General features: G+C 45.1%; 1 protein-coding gene across 1 annotated transcript in view; it reads right to left on the minus strand.

Annotated features, from left to right (window-relative positions):
- The window catches only part of LCP1 (lymphocyte cytosolic protein 1), a 228,884-nt gene extending 215,248 nt beyond the window's left edge, over nucleotides 1-13,636 (minus strand). Inside the window, exon 1 of the mRNA XM_085621839.1 lies at nucleotides 13,494-13,636. The gene's annotated coding sequence lies outside the window, so the exon portion shown is untranslated. The remainder of the gene's footprint in view (nucleotides 1-13,493) is intronic.
- Between the last annotated feature and the right edge of the window lie 7,536 nt (nucleotides 13,637-21,172).

A 21,172-nucleotide genomic window follows, 5' to 3' on the forward strand; every position in this document is an offset into this window, starting at 1 on the left:
AAAAAACCATATTTAAATCCAAGACTTCATAACCATGGGCGAATGCCAGATAAATTATTTGCGAGTCTTAACAGTTTCTTTAGCAAAATCCTGGTAAATGAAAATGTTATTGCCATTTACCATTAATGAGGGAATCTCATTTGCCGCCTTCCTTATCAAGACTAAATGGTGGTGGCATAAGACCGCCTTCCTTATCAAGACTAAATGGTGGTGGCATAAGACTTTAAAAATCATTTGTCGTGGTTTAGTAAGATGCAGATTTCGATGAGAAGGAATCCTGTGTGCATTATCAATTTCAAATTTCTCAGGGAATTTAATGCGCAAAATACCAGGTAGTAGGTTCTCCAAATACACCCTGCAGTCATTACCTTCTACATCTTCAGGGAAATTAAGAATACGCAGGTTATATTGTCTGTTACGATTTTACAAATCAAGAAGAAGCTTAGATATAGGAGATATCTTAGCCACAAGTGGTAAGAAAGAATCAATTTGTAATTTATTGTCTTGGATTTTAATTGCATTGTCAGATATTTTCATTGACATACTAGCCATATCTTTTCGTAAGTTCTTAATTTCTGACGCATTAGTATCAGTGGAAGACCGATTTGCCTGAATCTCATCAAACAGCAAAGACAAAGAAGGTTCAGCAGGCTCCACCATTTTAGATTTTACAGGAGGAGGAGAAATATTTTGTTTCCTTTTATTATGTTGCGCCTGCATATTTTTGGGGTCCCCATAATGCTTAAAATAAATTTCAGCAGTCAAAAAGAAACAACTATGCAGGCGAGAATTAACAATAAAGAAATTCCTTCAAAAAAGTGAGGTGCAGCAGCTAAAACTGCCTATGGGAGTGACCAGGCCGAAGCCTCGCCCTTTCCCAGTGTGTTACTCCCCACCCCTTACTATATTTCTGGGCTGTACCTGACTGAAGAGGTCAGAGAGGAACCAGGAAACAAGAAACACCCCTTCCAGCAAGCTGCGGGACCGGAAAAGCTCCTCACTAGTAAGTAAAATCCACAAGAGCAACATTTCCGTAACGGAATCAGACTCCTCCAAATATAACTCATTTGAACATCTAACCGCCACCATTAAGATGAGCGACAACAAAACGCTAGACTGCCATCTCCTCTACCATCCTCCAGGCAACACCCCTCCATTCGGAGAACACCTTTCAGACCTGATAACCCACTGCTCTCTCCAAGACTCCAACAACATAATGCTAGGTGACCTCAACCTACATTGGAACGATGAAAACAACTCTCTGATCCAATCCCTGAACGAACTTCTTTGCAACAACAATCTTACCCAACACTGCACGGAACGAACCCATAACAGGGGTGCAATAACCGATCCCATCATTGCCCAAGAAGACACAATCATGATTGAACACATCCTTCCTGTCGACTGGTCAGATCACCATATCATCCTATTCGACATCAATCAGACATGCTACCGCCTAGCCTGTACACAGGAATCCCTCCACTGGGTGAGAAATCTAAGACAGATCCTCCTCACCGACCTGGGAGAAAGGGTAAGCTCACTACTTCCCATCATCGCATGCGACCTTTCGACAGCTGAACTCACCTTGCACTACAAGGCAACAATGACCTTCATTCTCAACCAGATTGCCCCCTTGAAATTAAAAATAGCCAGGACCATTCCTTCAAGATCCTGGTTTAACACAGACCTAAACTTGGAAAGAAGACAATTGAGAGCTGCAGAAAGACTCTGGAGAAACAACCCATCAATACTCCACCTAGACCTACTCAAATCTGAATGCAGGGAATATAAAAAACACATCAAGAAGGAAAATAACTCATTCTTCTGTGATGCACTAAACAATGCCAAAAATCGACCCAAAGAACTCTTTAATATCATCAGACAACAAACCTCCAAGCCCCCCTCATCTGCAGTGACGGCCTCCATAGAACTATGCAACAACTTTGCCAATTTCTTTAATGAGAAAATCAACAAGATTGAGTTCTCCTTGGACAACAACCTCAAGCCACCCAACGTAAGCCCGCCCCCCTGTAAAGAAGACCACATCCCAACCAGACACCCCCCCAACAACTGGAAATCTTTTGCTCCCATCTCAGAAGCAGACATCTCTAAATTGATTACCAGTTCCAAACCCTCGTCACACTTCTTGGACCCTATCCCTGCGCAACTAGCTAAGAAGCTCAATCTCACCCTAGCCCCGCTCTGGATCAAGATTATAAATAGCTCCCTAAGAACCGGAGTCATGCCAGACTGTCTCAAAATTGGTCAAGTCACGCCATTACTAAAAAAAAACGGGCTCTGACCCCAATAATCTCAACAACTTCAGGCCTGTCTCCAATCATCCATTTTTAGCAAAAATCTTGGAAAAATGTGTCCTCCTGCAATTCACCGAACACATCGAAAGCAACAACTTCCTAGACCCTCACCAATCAGGCTTCAGAAAAGGTTGCAGCACTGAGACAGCGATCTTGAATGTCATAGATGTTGTTCACAAATCACTTGACAGTGACCGATGCTGTCTACTCATTCTCCTGGACTTTTTGGCAGCCTTTGAAACAGTTGACCATAAACTGCGCATCAATGTACTGCAGGAAAGAGTTGGAGCAGATGAGGTGGTACTACAGTGGTTCTCCTCCTTCCTGCAGAACCACACCCAAAGAATAAAAATTAAGAACAGCACGTCAGACCTACTCCCCGTAAACAGGGGGGTTCCGCAAGGATCTTTTCTCTCCCCAGCACTATTTAATATCTACCGGGAGCCCCTCACCAAGATACTCAAAAAAGCCAACATCCCCTTTCAACTATATGCGGACGATTCCCAGATCTACCTAGAAACTTCCTCCATTGATGACATACAGAGACTAAACATCACCCTAAAAGAAATCCAACACTGGTTATCCCTCAACCACCTGAAACTAAACCAAGACAAAACGGAAATACTCATCATATCCAACAAAGAACAGACCCCCCCAAGTCACAGAATGGCCAAAAACCATTGATGCTCTCAACTGCAGCCTCACCCCGGCAGACTCCGTAAAATCACTGGGAATCACTCTGGACACAAACTTAGACATGGTCAAACACATTAAGAACACCGCTAAGAGCGCTTTCCTCAACCTAAAACTGCTCAACAAAATAAAGCCATTCATCCCTCCCAATAATGTCAAATAAGCCACTCAATCTCTGGCATTGTCCAGATTGGACTACGGGAACGTAACCCTCACAGGCACAGCAAAATCTCACTTAGCCCCCTTCAGAACAACTCTAAATGCAGCAGCCAAGATGGTCACTGGAGTAAAAAAATAAGAACACATCTCTCCTGCTCTCAGAGAGCTAAAATGGATCCCAACCGAAATGCGAGCCAGCTTTAGAACAGCCTGTCTCACCCACAAAGCCCTGCATACCGGTAAAGCTGCATACCTGGCCGCCAAACTAAACAAAGCCAGTCAGTCAAGGAACCTCAGGAATACTAACACTCTACTTCTCATCCCGCCAAACACTCGCATACATAAAGCCTTATCACGCTCCTTTTCTGGAAATGCACCCAAAATTTGGAACTCCATCCCAGTCCATATCAGGACTAACCCTTTATTTCCAAAATTCAAAAGCCAGCTGAAAGACCTTTTTCTCAACCAAACTCTTCCGAATGGATAGCTGACGCTATACATCGAATCTCGCCCACTGCAGTATACAATCACTTTGCTAAGAGGACCTATACTTCTCCTACCTCTCGTCTCACTCCGTTGTCCCCCTCACTGATCTGGATTTGTCACTAATCATTGAGTCTGTTTGTTACTCTTTGTGTTTGAACTGTACTCGTCAAGAATCAATATGTTCTATTACTGTCACTTCTTATGTTTGATTGCATTTTTGATACATGTTGTAAAGCGCTCTGATACCCTAGGGTCTGGCTAGCGCTATATAAAACTCTTAAATAAATAACATTCTCAAGATATTGCCACCAACAATATTGAGTAAAAGTCTGGCCAAGAAATGTTGAAAAAATCTTCGTTTAAGGGCCGATGCGGAGAGAGCTCACAGGGGTGCCAGCTATCTTGAATCGTGCATTTGCGCGTCTCCAGCAGTTCACTTTTGAAAAGAGGAAACCAAAGCTTCATAAATTTAGTGGAGCAAAGGTATTGAGGGCAACTTGAAGGACCACTTCCTTTAAGAACTATTGACAGAACTTGTTCTGTACAGACGTAAAAACTTCCACACCTATGTTACAATGATAAGTCAAATGCACTGCGGGCAGATTAACCAACATTGGCATGTTCTCAGAAAAAAATAGGTTACCTATGTTGGAGATTTAGTCAACAAACAACTGTGAAATGCCATCATAATGCATCTGATAAGGGTATACATTGACTTGAAAGGCCAGTGGCTGCTGGAGCTCAGCTAATATGTGGAAGAATTCCTTAGAAAGATTGGGGGCCTATCTAATCTGATCCGAGAAAGAGAAATGTTGCCCTCATTGATCCTTGCTTTATATGTAGCGACCAGTGCAATATGCTGTTTTCAATTCCGCAGCATCGTATCTTCATCATTTTCTTTATGGTCTGTGTAATGTACGTTTAAGATGTATTAATTCAGTGGACACCAAGGGGTTGGTTCCCCTTTTGTAAGAAACAGCTTGACTTGGTTACTTTTGAGAAGGGATGTTATTGATTTCGTAAGGTCATGAAATGGGCAGAGGCCACTAAGTGAAGGTTGAAGTCTTTCCAGTTGTATGAAAGATAGTAGCTGGGCTTGCTGTACATTTGGACTTCTCGAGGGTCCTAAAGCTGAACAGGACCCCAAAATGTCCCATACCTACAAAAGGATTAGCCATTCTGCGCTGTGCGAAACATTTGCTTCAAGGGCATGGATGACAACATGAATGGATTCAAAACTCATGTATCACGAGTTGCCAAATCATTTACAAAGTTCAGTAGGTGCCTCTAACCATAGGTTTGTATAACCTAGGAAAATTGGATTATGGTCAATGATTGACCATATTGCAATCTCTTCTGCCATGCCTAGGAGATTAGCGAGTGCTGAATTTGGAGGTTGATAAATTAGGATAAAGATATAAAAGCTTAAAGACCTTTTTCTCAACCAAACTCTTCCGAATGGATAGCCCGACGCTCTACATCGAATCTCGCCCACTGGAGTATACACTTTGCTAAGAGGACCTATGCCTCTCCTACCTCTCGTCTCACTCCGCTGTCCCCCTCACTGATCCAGATTCAACACTAATCATTGAGTCTATTTGTTACTCTTTGTGTTTGAACTGTACTCGTCACGACTCGTACTCGTCAATATGTTCTATTACTGTCACTTCTTATGTTTTATTGCATTTTTGATACATGTTGTAAAGCGCTCTGAAACCCTCGGGTCTGGCTAGCGCTATATAAAACTCTTAAATAAATAAACAAAATATGGACCGATTTGTCAAGAAGAATGTCAAGTTTCTTTATCATTTTGTGTTTCATTCCTGTCAATTCAGACTAACAAAAATGAATGACCAATCGGTGTAACCTAGTCCCAGGTTGTGTATGCACTGTCTTTTCTACACATTTTAAACTGTGAGGTACTATAGTGAAATATGAAAGCAATTTGAGTGGTGGATATGTTACTCAGTTATTTGGATTCAGAAGGATAGCGGAGGGATAGAAGAGGGAAAAAGGGTTGCATTTATATAGCGCTTGTTACCCCTGATGGAATGTTGATGCGCATTTTTGGCGAGTAGCACGCTACTCCGGAACCCATAAAGTGACCAACAAGTCCACATTGAGAGCTACAAAGTGATATTAAAACGATTTTTTAATGCTAATCTATCAGTTTACTTTACTTTATTCACACTGTAATTCTGTGAAGAGCAGGGCCGGACCCCGGTGGGCCTCTATGGTGGGGGCCGGTTGCGGGCACTTGGGGGCCCTTTTTGTTACCGGGGGTCGGCAATATCGGCCCCCTGTAACAAAATTGGCCGAAACCGGCCGTTGCAAACTGCTCGGCTGCATCCCCCCTCACCCCAGGGGGGGCCGGCCGAGCAGTTTCCCAGGGCCGATTTCGGTTCCCAGTCTGGCCCTGATGGAGGGTGTGTGCAGGGGTCACCACTGCTTGATTTGAGCAGGTGAGTGCTGGTGGGGCCACCAGCACTTATTTTGCGGACCAGCATTTATTTTTCCACGTCAAATATTTTCGAAGACCATGAGAGGCTAAAACACACAAATCAGAAGGACATTGGTAGACAAAGACAGAAAAAACTGTGACGAAGGGAGAAAGCTGGAATGTGCAAGAGTGAGATGAATTCGCAGGGAGTGTCTGGTAGTGAATTTAAGAGGCAGGAGGTGGATTTTAGACTATGCAGCTTTGGTATTCGGCGCACCGACGTTAAATTGCACCGGCCGCCGACTTCTGAACAGAGCTTCGGGCACTGGGGCTCTTTATTTTACAAATATGGGGCATATCAACAAGGGCTTTATCTCTGCTTTTTTGGCTTTAAAAGCCAAAAAAGGAGAGATAAAACTAGCGCCCTATCAACAACAGGGTGCTAACATGCAAATGTGCATGTTAGCACCCTTTTACTCTACGCTTCCCCTTGCATCTCTAATGAGATGCAAAGGGGGCGTTCCAGAGTAAAATAATAGGAGAAATGTCACTAAGCGACATTTCTCCTATTATCAAGAATGTCGCTAACCCTGTTAGAGACAAAGGGGCATATCAACAACAACCGGCGATAATTATCGCTCAGCGCTCTTATCGTGAGGATAATTATCGCCGGCTAGCGTGAATTTTTATCGCTGAGATAGCGTGCTATTAGCAACGCTTATCTCAATAGCGATAAAAATCTACACGCTAACAGGCTAACGTGAGATTATCGCTGGAAACCCAGCGATAATCACACGTTACCTTGTTGATAGGAACAGGCAAACTTAGCCATGATATCCTCCTTCCATAGGATATCATGGCTAAGTCTGAAAATTAGCAGACGTAAAAAAGCAGCGTTAACCGCGGTTAGCGCTGCTTTTTTTGTCTCTAACAGGGTTAGCGACATTCTTGATAATAAGAGAAATGTCGCTTAGCGACATTTCTCCTATTATTTTACTCTGGAACGCCCCCTTTGCATCTCATTAGAGATGCAAGGGGAAGCGTAGAGTAAAAGGGTGCTAACATGCAAATTTGCGTGTTAGCACCCTGTTGTTGATAGGGCGCTAGTTTTATCTCTGCTTTTTCGGCTTTTAAAGCCAAAAAAGCAGAGATAAAGCCCTTGTTGATATGCCCCAAAAAAAGCAGCGCTAACCGCGGTTAACGCTGCTTTTTTACGTCTGGTATTTTTCAGACTTAGCCATGATATCCTATGGAAGGAGGATATCATGGCTAAGTTTGTCTGTCCCTATCAACAAGCTAACGTGAGATTATCGCTGGGTTTCCAGCGATAATCTCACGTTAGCCTGTTAGCGTGAGGATTTCTATCGCTATTGAGATAAGCGTTGCTAATAGCACGCTATCTCAGCGATAAAAATTCACGCTAGCCGGCGATAATTCTCCTAGCGCTAAGTGCGCTTAGAGATAATTATCGCCGGTTGTTGTTGATATGCCCCTAAGCACCGGTCACCAACCCTTTGTACGCTGATCACGCTATAAGGAAACGTCTACGTTATTAAATAAATTAAGGGGTGCGAGGGCCGGCCTGGTGAGTGTCACGAAGGTGTATTTAACAACGCGTTGACATTGTGTAACCTTAGATGCATCCGCAAAATCTTTTCAATGCCAATTGGCAAAGAGGAAGCGCTCTAATCGACACTTCCTTTTAACTGCAGGGGCACCCAGCTCAAGGATGAGGGGCCGTGGCACTGGCAGAAAACGTGAAGAAACAACAAGTGGCAAAAAAGGGGGCGTGGGGAGATGAGGAAATGCACTCTAAACGACGGAAAAAGGGAATAGACACAAAACGTGTGACAAAATTAAACGAGTGTGCTATAAACAGCACTTGTGAGCTGCGTGAGTGAGAGCAGCGACAGACGTTGGTGAGCCTCGTGCGTGTGTAATGGTAGTGAGTGACGAAACAGATGAGTGTGAAAGCACACTGTGTATTCATTGTGTTAGGAAGTGTGTGTGAGAGTGCATTTTCAGGTTTGTCTGCTTGGGATTTTTGTTTGATGTAGAGACAAAGAGAGAGAGAGAGAGTGTGTGTGTGTGTGGGTGTGTGTGTGTGTGTTCGTTGAGGACTCAGAGTACTTCCCGGAGTAATTAGCCTTGTACAACCCATCCCACCTTGCTTCATCACTTCCGCTCCTGTGTGAGGCTGAAGAGAGCCACGCTCTGAACTTTTGAAGACAATTCCTTGTTTCGAGATGAAGTTACACAGGGTTATTTTTATTAATATCCTACTTGTAAGAAATACCTACAAGGCGTTTGTTTCTAAGGTCAGCATTCATACAACATATTTAAGACATTATGCTCGGTAGCAGGTGCACCTCAAGTTGACAATGTCAAATATACAAACTGTGTATTCCTATACTGATGAGACACGGCGAGCTCGGTGCCTCAATTCAATCAGCTGACAACAATCTCTTTCACAGCTCTTGTTCATTTCTGTGTTTTGGTCACACAACATGGACCCTGTGGTAGTCAAGCAGAGTTTCCAGCTCCTTCAGTAGGGCGGGGATCGGTATGGATAATGGGCCTGGTGTTGTTTTTCTGGCACCCCTCCATGTTAACATTGGTACCCTAAAATTCTATCTAATTTCAACAAACACTGGCTTCATGCTCTACGCACTTTGGTGCAAAGTTTACCGCAGTTTGAAAAGTCTACTGACAGTGTAACACACCTAAACAATCAAACAAACCCTTCTTCCCCCCAAATCCACTGACTTATTATTCGAACCCCAGCCTCATGTTTTACTTTGTTATAAAAACTCATATGAAGACCGGCGCAGTCTTACTAAGTTTGACTATGGACTTGCCTTTTAATCGGCCCCCATCACTGGTTCAGTACATCTTTCTTGTCCTCACATTCAATTCTGCCCTTGGTTGTTTTAAACTTAGCCAAAAGCAACTTGATTGACACCCTAAACCATCCCTTGTAACCCCACACCCCCAGGGCTCGAGTCGGGGTACTACGCAGGTGGACGGCGTCCCCCACTTATTTTACCAGGTTTTTACCGGGTGGATGCCGTCCTCCATGCCCAAAAGCTGGACTTTCAATTATGGCGTTACTTGCCCGCACGGCCACCCCGTTGATCACCCTTTACCCAGTGACTCGAGAGATCCGTGCGATTGGAATTTTACCTGCATTATTACTATTATAATATTATGCATAACGCAAAGCAAGGATAATTGTTAAACCAGGACTGGCTGACATCGCCCACATGACAGTGGAAAACTTGAGAGCTCGATAACTGGAGCAAATGGAGCCACACATTCGCTCTTTGGCCTCTCTGGGGTGAAATCGGAGCTCCTTCAAAACGCTGCTCACGCACTGGCTTCTCTGATGCAATCGCATCCAAGGGGTGAGCGAGGGGAGGCAATGAGTCTGATGGTGCAAGCCACCTTTCGTGGCGTCACTTCCTGTCGTGACGTCACTTCCGGTGACACCACCTAACTTGGAGCGCCCCCCACTTCTTTTTTAGGTCTCGCGAGCCAAAGGCTCGAAGAGACATTTTATATGTGAGATTTTCAAAGTGCTACCCACACTTTTGGCTGGCCTAAACCTTGAGTGCACGAGATCACATGCACGTGCACAGCTGCTCCTCTGCTAATTGCATTCCCCCTCCCTTCTCACCCAGTCCTTTGATGCTCTGCTCGATTACTTTCACTTTCGCCGCTTTGACCCTTGCATTCCCCCCTCCCTTCTCACCCAGCCCTTTGATGCTCTGCTCGGATCTCCCTCCTCCCTGGGCGTGAAGGGAGACAGAGCCATCCTGCTTGTCTAACTTCCGTGTAGTTCCAATGCAGCGGTTTCTAACTACAGTGTCCTTTCACTTTGCTTGCTATCTGGTTAGCACGCTGTAGCCTGCCTTATGCCTTTGTAATTGGAGACTTTAATGCATGTTGTTTATTTACCTTCGTTTTATCACTGATAGAGGTTGTAGGCTGTTTGAGCACGCTGGCTCTGAACTGTAATATCTGCCCCAGCCTTTTGTATGATTACAAGACTGTAGCGGGCGGACTTTTTACCGCATTATAAGTTTGATATTTATTATTGGCTTTGAACTGTTATGTGTTCCCCGGCATTTTGTTTGTATAACAACATTGTAGCTGGAGTGCTTTTTACTGCGTTATTATTGCTCTCTTTTTAGCACGGTAGCTTTAAAGTGTTATGTCTGCGACTTTTTCCCGTGAAAAATGCTGGGGCACACATAACAGTTCAGAGCCAGCGTGCTCAAAACACGGCAATAATAAAGATGAAACTTCTAACGCGGTAAAAAATCTTCCCGCTACAGTCTTGTATAATAAGAGTTCCCCTCTCCGCGCCCCTGGCTGCCTTCCAGCGCTAGCTTCACCCCTCGATTTGCGGCTTCCCTGCACCGTCGGACGGTGAGTACCGGGGGCTCCGAGCAGGGCTTAGGGCAGGACCCGTGCATGGCGTCGTCCTGTCTGTCGCCGATGGTACCCAGAGCTTTATTCCAAACTCCATGTACCTGTTTATCGGCGACTGCGTCACTCACAGCGAAGTGAGTTTGCTGATAAAAGTCCGTCTAGATGGATGTCTCTGTCATACGAATATTGGCGAGGGCAACGGGCACGGTGCCATGGCACTGCTCCTCTGTAATCACGCAGCTTGTACGTACTTTTCCTCTTCTGGTAGTGCAGACGTGCCTCCTTGTGCGGAGTCTTCCAGCTTCTTAGTACGATGCCAGATTTTCCAATTTGGCGTGAAATATATTCTGGCCCCCAGGGACTTGCAGGGGGAGGGTGTGTGTATATACAGGAATGTTTGTTGTTGCCACGTCGCCAAATGTGAGCGCTTTTCACTGTTGGTAGGCACGTGATCTGATCGTCGCGGCAGTGCCCCTCGCCATGTCCGCGCGCCCCATTGGCACAGAACAATTGCTGCTTGTGTAGGGGAAAGAGTGCATACAAACTATGCGTTTGTTTGTCAACAAAGCGCATCTTCCAGCAAACACAGCAAAGCAGACATTTTTAAAACTAAGACCAAAACCGTACCCATCCAGGGCAGAATGGCAAGTGGACTATACCAATCCTTGTCGGGTGGTGGGGGGAGAGGGGTTCGATGTACAAATGGCCTTTAAAAGCACGACGGGTTACTTGCCACTGATGCATAACTCACACTTGTGTGTTCGAGCTTCATTAAGAGTGCCTTAAAACGCAGCTGCAGGGTTATGAGTGGGACCACCTCGCAATAAGTCGCGATAGTCTGCCAGCCCCGACTGAGGTCTGCAAAAAGGTAAGCGCGGCAGTGAGGGGTAATGCATCTGTCACAGCGAGGAGCACAGCAGAGGGGCCATGGGGTCTCCCCGGCCGGTGTTGCTGTATAGAACTTGCAACGAGTGTTCCTATAGGTTCTGGTGGGTCTTCATAGGATGCCGGGAAAACACATGTGGCACATAACACAAGTTATTAGGAACCAAAATATGAATACACGTTGTTCTACCCATTTAGTACTGTAGTGCAAAGGACATATTTCGTATTATTGCCATGATATAGTCTAATGTATGGAAGTAAACCGGCTTACTGCACATTGCGTTAATTTTATACAGCAATTGGGATCATGTTCACTGGCCTGTTCAATGTGGTTTTTTGGGGTTTTTTTCTCTCACTTCATGGATTTAACTCGTTTCCTGGTTCTGTACCTTTGTTTATAACTTCTACTTATTAAAACAAGTTTCCTCCTGAAAACAACCTGCAGATCTGTGGAGAGTAGGTTTATTATCATTGTGGGAGGGGAAGGATGTTACGAAAAATTTGGTATGGACATCACTAACCTATTCTGCTTGGTAAAACATTGAATTAATAATTGGGATGGGCATTACCCACCTCAAGGAACAATGGGTCTGTCAACCCTCAGTCACAAAATTACCCTGAGCTCGCCCCCCCCCCCCGCTTCTGCGCAGAGCAGACAACTTGGAGCAATTTGGAAAGTGTCCATGCAGTACCAAACCAGTAAAAGTCAAAATGCACAACAATAAAAAACAAGCATTTGCAATGCATTAGGTCTCGCATTTACGAGAGTTTGAGCTATTGACATTGCAAATAACAATGCCTATTGGGATTGTCATTTACAATGCCAATAGCTTTAACTCGTGTAACTGCGAGACCTATTGCATTGCAAATGCTTGTTTAGGACTTGTGCCCTTCACACCCCTTGTGTCTCCAATTGCGAGGCTCTACTTTAAGACACATCTCCCACACACCTTTGAATGGGGGGATATTGCACTCGAGCTAAGAGCACCAATCCCAGCCCACCTTTAAACCAGTCCTCAAAAAACAACAGCTTTTTTGTGAAGATCCCCAACGCCAACTTAACCAACCCCTCCCAAAGCACTGACAGAGAGCACACTGTTCCACATCTCAATGTGTGTATGGATGCTATAAAGACCATATTTCACTGGTACCTGTGGTATGTGGTAAATATTTCACAGGCACCTGTGAAATATTGAACATATTCCATGGGTCCAGTGAAATATGGGTTCCATCATCAAAGTGACGGCTCCAAATCAACTCTGCAGAATTGACTCCTTGTCAATTTTGAATGAACTTTCTATTATTAAAAGGATGCCTAAACCTTAAGCCAAGTCATTCCCATTGGTAGCTGTACCATGCAGAGAATAGCTTCAACAATGTGTCTCATCTACCGACAGAATGTGTGCTTTTTAACAAAACATGATTTTTTTTCTAAAATTCTACTTTCTTAATCGCATAACTTTCTCATATGTTATTCTACCAAAGACCAAACTGCACAGTCCTCTAATACAGTTACAATTTTCAATATACATTTTCCTGTTTATAGAAATACCTTTTTCATGCCGTCTGTACTAAAATAAACATGTAATACACAAGGGGTCAACGAGTAATCTGATTAATACGGGCCTACATTGGCAGACCATATTTAAAACAAGTAAAAACTGAAAATGGGTCTTTTTTTATGTTTTAACGAACAATGAATTTAAATTGCATGGCCTCTCCGACATTATTAACTTGCCACGCCTGTAATATTGATATGATGTTACTGTGCTCTTAAGTGGAACGGGAAACACTGGAAAGCGTGAAGAAGATAAGAAAGAAGCCTGTCAGATTTCTCTCTTAAGCCAGCGCGAGCCGCCACACACTGACTAGTTCAATCTTACAGTTTTGCCTCTGCTCACTCCCTGCTGTTGCACTGGCTGACCACAAACATCCTGTGGCTTCAACTGCAGCAGCTTTAATTCATCTTCTTAAAATGGAGGGCCCCACCAAAACTCACAGGTGCTTTCGGCAGCACAAACTCTTGCCAGTTCACCACCAATGGAAGAAGAATTAAAAAGGTTTTGATCAAATAAATTTACCTTCCTGAAGCTGTAAGGAGGAAGCAGCAGCGGGCAGGCCGGGGAGCGTCTGGAAAGTCCTCGTGCCTGATCTGTCACAAACTCTATACCCTTCGGTGTAAGGAGGAAAGAAGGAAGTGACACAAGTGACAAAACCTCATTCTGGGGAGGAAAACGATCATGTCTTTATAAGGAGATTCTGGTTGAGTGTAGTCAGCGTTTAAACCCCGCCCCCTTCATCACCAGATTGCACATCATACAGATGCAACTTCCTCTCCAGAGTCACAAAAAATTGGAAAGGCACTGAGGCAGTAATTAATGTTCCAGTGCCCATGTCAGAGTTAACTAGTTAACACTCAATGCCTCGCCATCAAACCTTCTTACTGTGAGATAACAATCTTCAAATCTATAATTAGCCCATGAGTTCAAGAGGGTGTGACTGACATGCCTGTTTAATAAACTACTGCAGCAAACACACCAGGGTATGTGTTAGACCTAGAATACATTTTTTAGATTATTATGTCACCTGTTGACTTTGCACAGTTTATGTATATTAATATATGTTTTTATTGGAACGGTTGTACATTTGTTTTCCCTCACACCACCCCGTACTGCCTTTGGGTCTGCTCTCTGCTCCCTCTCTCCTCCCTAACCCCATGCCCTTCTTCCCTCTAAAACACACCGAGGCCTGCGGCTGTTGGAGTGTGGTCCCCTCACCTCTCCCACCACCAATCCTATCCCTGTCTCATTTGTGCCTCAATGTGAGGGAAGGGGGTCAGTGTGGAGAGGGACCGCTAGGGACTGGTAGTCCTCGTTCAAGAGAGCCAGCACTAGAGGAGATAGAGGGAGAGAAAACTCAAACATCATCAGTGTGACTCAAAGGCGCTTCTTAATCAGATCCCCATCATCTTGCGTTGCATCTTGTCTTGTCTTTGCTCTTTCATTTCATGCGAACTCGACAGTGGCATCTTTGTGTTTTAAGAGTCTAGTCAAAAGTGTGCTGAGGTCTTTAAATGTAAGGCAAGAGGAAAGCTTTTCTCTTATAGCTAACGTTTGGTTTTGCAAGTTCCTGCATGGAACCAGTGCCACCTAACCTTTTGTCTGGTAATGATATATGATTTTAGTTGCCATCTGATGTGTGAACCCACATACAGTTTAACCAAAAGCTGCTGAGGTTGGATCTTTGCATTCCTTTGAAGGTTCCAGATCACCTGCAGTTGGTCTCTATTTATGATCTCAAAGATCTTGGATTTCCTTGCCTTGAAAGGTATTGCAGTTAAAGTGCATTTTCCTTGCATCCATATTTTCCACAAATATATCTTCAAGCAGACCCTTCCCGCCCAGTCACATGAGAGATTCAATATTTCTGATCCCAGAGAAGACATTGATTGATTTAGCGCGTCGCAATGGTTACCCTAGTCACTGCGCATGGACCTCCTCAGATAATGTCACCTTAAATACAGTAACCTGTGCAGCAGGTTCTGAAAATGGTAGTAGTGGTTCTCTCTTTGGTCTGTTCAGCTTCACGTGATGTTCCATTGCCCGGGTTGGTGGCAGAATCTATTAGAAAAGCCAATGCCATATGGTGTTGTTGCACTGTGCCTCAAAATATGAGTCTGAAGAAGGATTCTTCAGGGACAACTGACCAGCACTGGGACGAGCTTAATCACCATGGTGTCCTCTTTTTCCCAGAGTTGTCAGGGTCCCTTTCAGACGAACTGCACCATTTACCGCAGTGTGGCTCAGTGGCTATGAAGAAGCTCAGTCGGTGGGAAGAGCACCCTGTTTGAGCCACACTTCCATTGGTTTCCAGAAACTTAAAATTTCCAGCACAGATCAGAGCGGCGTGATGGATTCTGTTGTAAATACTTAACTGCATTCAGCACTTTTAATCATGTGTGTATCATGTTTGGAGTAGACAGGGGCCCATGTGGCCATCCAGTAAGTCTTACCCTACTCAGTGGCAGAGACACAGGTTTCTTAAGTACCTAACTACAGGGGGATAGCCATCTGTTTAAGCTGCACTTACAATGGTGGCTGTTAGATCTGACATCCTTGGCATAGTATTCCCCAAAACATTTTTCTTTCCCTCCGGTTTTGGTGAATTTGTTTTTGTTGACATTATGACTCTGTGCACTTTACCACTGCTAACCAGTGCTACCGTGCTTGAGCTCTCCCCTTCACAGATTGTAAAATTGGACTACACCAAATTAACATTTAATTTACTTGTAAGTCCCTAGTGAAGTGGTGATACATGTACCCATGGCCTGCAAATTAAATGCTACTACTGGGCTTGCAGCACTCAATGTGCCATCCACTAAAGTAGCCTTTTAAAACATGGTTCAGCCCTGCAATTTATATAAGTCACCCCTAAGATAGGCCCTGGAGGCTCATCGGGCAGGGTGCATTGTATGTAAAAAATGTGTACTTATGTTTTACATGTCCTAACAGTGAAAAACTCTTAACGTTGTTTTGCACAGTTATATGGTCTATCTCTACCATTTTTTAACACATGGTTACCTAATTACATCTAATAAGTAATAACCTCGGATTGGGAGTAGATAGAGATATGTAGCATACACTAAAATTATTTCTAATTTTAAATCGTCCTTAGTGGTGAAGCCAGATTGCAAGTCACAATTCTCAAAATGGCACTTTTAGAAAGTTGCCATTTTCCTGTCCCAGCCATTTGTGCCTACTGTGTGTGTCGTGAGGGGTCACATAACAGTGAATGGGTCTGTTGTTGGGGTTTGTGTATTGCTTCCAGGCAGTAACACAAAAGGGGCTTAGGTGGGGACAGGATGAGCCATCCTAGCAGGATGCCTCACTTACTTTTTTAAGGGCTTTGCCTGCTAGTCACACAAAGGAATCTGGTACCAGGCCTGCCTATCTTTTGTCACCCCCATACCGATTGGATGCTTCACAGGGGACAGGAAGAACTTTCCAGAACCAGATGTGGGAAAAGAACAGGGAATTTTGGATCTCCAGAGCCACTCTTCTGTGCACTCCTGAACCTGTGGAAGTTACAGAAGAACTACTCTGCTGACAGAAGACTGCCCTGATGCTGAGGACTGCCTTGCTGTCTGAGAAAGAGAACTGGAGCTGCTTTCCTACATCGCAGGCTAACCCAGAGTGAGTCCAAGGGTCAGTTGGCTGACCTTCTGTATGAGCTACAGGAGCGAGAAAACAAAAGACACACAGATGATGGACAGAATGCAGAGCAAATCAAACATTCATCCCCAGTCAAGAGATCTGGGTTGAATCCATTGTTCTTTTGCTCACCATGCCACCCCAGTTTGGACCCAGCCATATGCAAATCAGTTTTGACCCTGTTCCTCATGGGAACAGTCCAGCCCGAAATGCCAAGCCATGTCCTTCCTGACCAGAAACAAACATCCTGGTACCAGTTTTGTGGCATCACTCCTCATCAGCCAGGCCGGATTGAATCCAGTGACACAGTGAGCCCGGGACCCACGTCTAGGCATAACCGGCACACTTAGGGCGAGAAAGCAAAAGACACACACACACAGCTACCAGGACACAACAAGTTTCAGAGGCTTCCCTACAACTGCCCAGCTGACCTGCTGCCATTGAAGGACCTGCAACTGGCCCTGCCTGAGCCTTGCTAGCCTCTACTGGAGAAATTCCCTGATCTCCAAAAGGTTCCTCCCCAGGTCCTGGATCCTAAGCTAGCATACAACTGTAGTCCTCTGTAAGACAAGGTGAAAATCCTGAAGTTTGGGCTCCTTGTAACAGCGAACGGGACCCATCTCGCCAAGACTCGACTGCCTGTGGCGACTGGCAATGCAAAGTTCCGGTGAGACATGCTCTTCGCTCTATAGTGACCACACGCAATGACAGGCAATACGTGAGCCACACTTCATGCTACAGCAACGTCAGGTCACAGTGATCACCAATGTGAAGGTACAGCAATGACTGTGCCTGAACGACTCTTCATGATAGAGTAACAGCACCCAGCGATGCCCATCTTTCTCTTCCCACTACAGCGACAACCATCCGCCACACTCTGCCTGCTCTTCGCAGCCTCCTCCACCGCAAATGGAACTCTTCACGCCAGACTTTCAAGGTAACTTTTCAGCAGAACTAACCTGGCCCCTGTAACCAAGCCATTCTCCATCACAGTCATCCAGAACTTTACCTGGTTTAGTTTAACCAAATGACTGCGAGTGGCGCTTTATGATTTTAGGAGCTATTTTCACAAAAATCTTTAAAACTGCATATCTATGGATCTGCTGATTGGATTTTTGTTGTTTTGGTATAATGTTTACTGATTAAAATTTCCCATATTTTTCTAAATTGGTTTGGGGTTTTTCTTGTGTTGTTATTTTGCTTTATTACTGTTCGTGTGCTGCATAAATACTTTACTCATTGCCTCTAAGTTCAGCCAGACTGCTTTTGTGCCAAGCTACCGTAGGGTTCAGCACAGATTAATTTAGTAACTTTAATAAATCAATGTGTGAAGGATTACCACGCTAAGGATGTCAGGTCAAACAACCTTTCTGTAGAAAATATGTTATACACTTTAATGCTGGTACGCCCCAGGAGCACAGTGAAAATAGTATGGGAAGCATTTAGCATATGTGATATATTCTATCTTCTCTCCCAGAGGGCTTAGAGACAGTGTTTACCACAACCCACTAGAGGGGTGTGTTATTCCAACCAGGTGTGGCGGCAGTCTTAGCCATTGCCTTGTCCAGCATGCTTAGAAGTGAGAATGATAATTGTGTTCGGATAATCACCCTGCAGCACCACTCAGGGTAAGTATTTCACATTGACCATGACTTGTTTGAGGATCTAAAGAAACCCCCTGGCAAGAGTGTGTGCTAGTCCCTGCTCAGTCATACATGCTGAATCCTCCTGGGCTGTATAGCACCACTGCTCAGTCCTGTGGCCACCTGGCAGAGCAACAGTGCAAGAAAGGTGGAAATCCTACTCATGAGCCCAGCCCCTGATTCCATAGCCAGGCAGCTGTTTAACCCCTTCCATGTTGTGTGAATGACCTCCACATCCATGCGGCTCACAATTGAGTGCTATGTTATGTTATAAGAATTTCTAAACCGCAACGGTTACCCGGGAGTGTCCTGGCGCTGATAGCTACCTCTCTGAGTTCAAGAAAGTATGGGGAAATTATCAGTGGAGGATTCTATCTGTTGTTCCTGCAGTTACAATCTAGCCGTTTTCAAATGAGCTTTTGCTTCCTTAGTTCCTCTGTGTACCAAGGTGCAGTTGGTTGAGATCGTTTAGGGAACAGGAGTTTTACTGGGGCTACCTTTTTGCAGGCTGTTTCTATCCAGTGAGTGTACCATCTGGTGGCATCTTCCACTCCTGCAGGCAGTAGACATAAGGTGGTACTAAGCAAATCTTTTAGTTCGGTCCCCTTCACTCTATTCCAGGCCCTCATCTCTATCTGATTTTTAGGGATCCCAGATTTGTGATGTTCGGTAGAAATTGTCAATTCAAATTGAATTGCTGCATGATCTGTGCAGACAAGAGGGATAACTCCCGTGCAGGTTAGATGTGGATGATTGGAAAAAATCCCATCCAGGGTGTGTCCTGCAGTGGGAGTGGGCTCTTTCACTTATTGAACAGGATCAACACTACCCATCAGGTCTAGCAAGGTTCTGGTGTCTGGGTCCAGGAGGGCTTCTAGATGGAAATTAAAAGTCCCCCAGAATGGTAAATGAATCGGAACAGAGCCCTTCGTCTAGCACAGACCCGATTGAGGTTAGAAAAGAACTTCTGGACCCTGGTGGTCTATACAGTAGGATGCCCTTAAAAGAGTGATGGGGGGATAAGCTAATATTAAAAGCGAGTGCTTCCAAGGCTGTGTTAATGGCTGTATGAAAGGCTATTTTAAGGGTATTACGGTATATTATAGCTAACCCCCCTCTCCCGGTTGACCTGTTTAAGGTGTGACAGAAAAAACCACGGGGAGCTGCATTGTCTATGTCAGGCCCTGAGGCATCATCCGTCCATGCTTCTGTGAGGAACGCCAGTTGGATATCTTGTTCTACCAGGAGTCTAGCACACTCAAAGCTGTGCTTTACCAAGGATCTGGCATTAACCAATTGGCATTTTAACACGTGTTCCTTGGACTTCATGGTAGCAGTCCCTGCAGATAGCAGAGTGGGTTTAAATCCCTGGTAAAGAACTGGGGGTAGGGGGCTATGGCAGTTGGGACAGGTATCTGAGAGGGTTGTAGTTTTTGTGTAGAATGTAAGGCCCTTACAGTTAATGCCCCCTCTTTCAGGATTCAGGACAAGTAAGTGGGCCCTAGAGTACCTTAGAAAAGGACCATCTTCTGACCGGAAATGGACAGGGGGCTGGCGCTGAGCGCAGTCCAAGCGTGGACGGGTGCAGACGGGCCTGCCTAGAGTACCTTAGAAAAGGACCATCTTCTGACCGGAAATGGACAGGGGGCTGGCACTGAGCGCAGTCCAAGCGTGGACGGGTGCAGACGGGCTTGCCTTAGGAGTGCCTTTGGCACACCAGCGGCACTCCCGCTGCATACGTCCGCTGCGCGTCCACGTCAGGGCGTTCATTTGTAGCGTGGCAAAAACAACTAGCCATCTAACCTCACAAAGGCAGCCCCGCTCTGACTAGCGGGAACCGCTCGCCCAAGACTGTGTCCCGCCCTCTTGAGACGTACCAGGGGCAGAGGGCTGCTGCTATGCACGCGGACCGCAGATTCCCTTGTGCAGTCTAAAGTGCATTGGATTCAATAACAGAGCATCAGATTTAATAACAGTGCAGTTAAGTACCAAGTTAAATGTTAAAAAAAGGTTAAAAGTGAAGTTGACAATTCCAGGTTAAAAATTTATCCACACAAAGTAAGTGCGCCGGCTCAAGCCTCAGGAGAGTATCACGCTGCACGTTGGCGCGTTCATTTGTAATATGGCTAAAACAACTAGCCCGCTAACCTCACAAAGGCGGCCCCGCTCTGACTAGCGGGAACCACTCGCCCAAAGACTATGTCCCGCCCTCTTGAGACGTACCAGGGGCAGAGGGCTGCGGATATGCGCGCGGACTGCAGATTCCCTCCTGCAGTCTAAAGTGCATCAGATGTATGTAGATTTCACATCAAAGTGACTTGCACTGCAACAAAAGCTATTGGGTTCTCCTATGGTGACTCCGGCATCATACATCCAAGGGCTGGGGTGGGAGATACCAGTGATGCAATTAAGTAATTTGCATGACCGCACCTAGGAAATGATTACCTGGTGTTTGTGGGAGTAAGGAGGGGGCTGAAAACAGACCCATTCCTTGTACTCACAGGGAACTGTGCAAAATGGGAGGTATCTCTGGAAAGCTGAGAAACTCTGTGTGCCAGTAATACCTCTCTTACCCTGCAAAGCACCAGGTGATCACAGTGGAAAGTGATCGCTTGGTGCTTCCACTAGACATCTAGGGTTCCACTAGGAGCCCATGACACAAAAGGCCCCAAAAAGAAATGTGGAGACATTGGCATTAGGGGTGGGTGTGATATTTGGGCCTGGGCTTGGTCACCATCCAGGGCAGTTTACCAAACCGAGGCATTTTTGGAAAGTAGACATCACAGGAGTCCCAATGTCTGGGTTTCGTACATTTTCTATGATAGCAGCTGAGCTCAGGCCCAAATACTGTGAGTACCCCATTGCCAAATCAGTTCACTTTTAAAAATGTTGATGTCTCCATGTTCT

This window comes from Triturus cristatus, chromosome 8, assembly GCF_964204655.1.
Source record: "Triturus cristatus chromosome 8, aTriCri1.1, whole genome shotgun sequence".
NCBI classification, from domain to species: domain Eukaryota; kingdom Metazoa; phylum Chordata; class Amphibia; order Caudata; family Salamandridae; genus Triturus; species Triturus cristatus.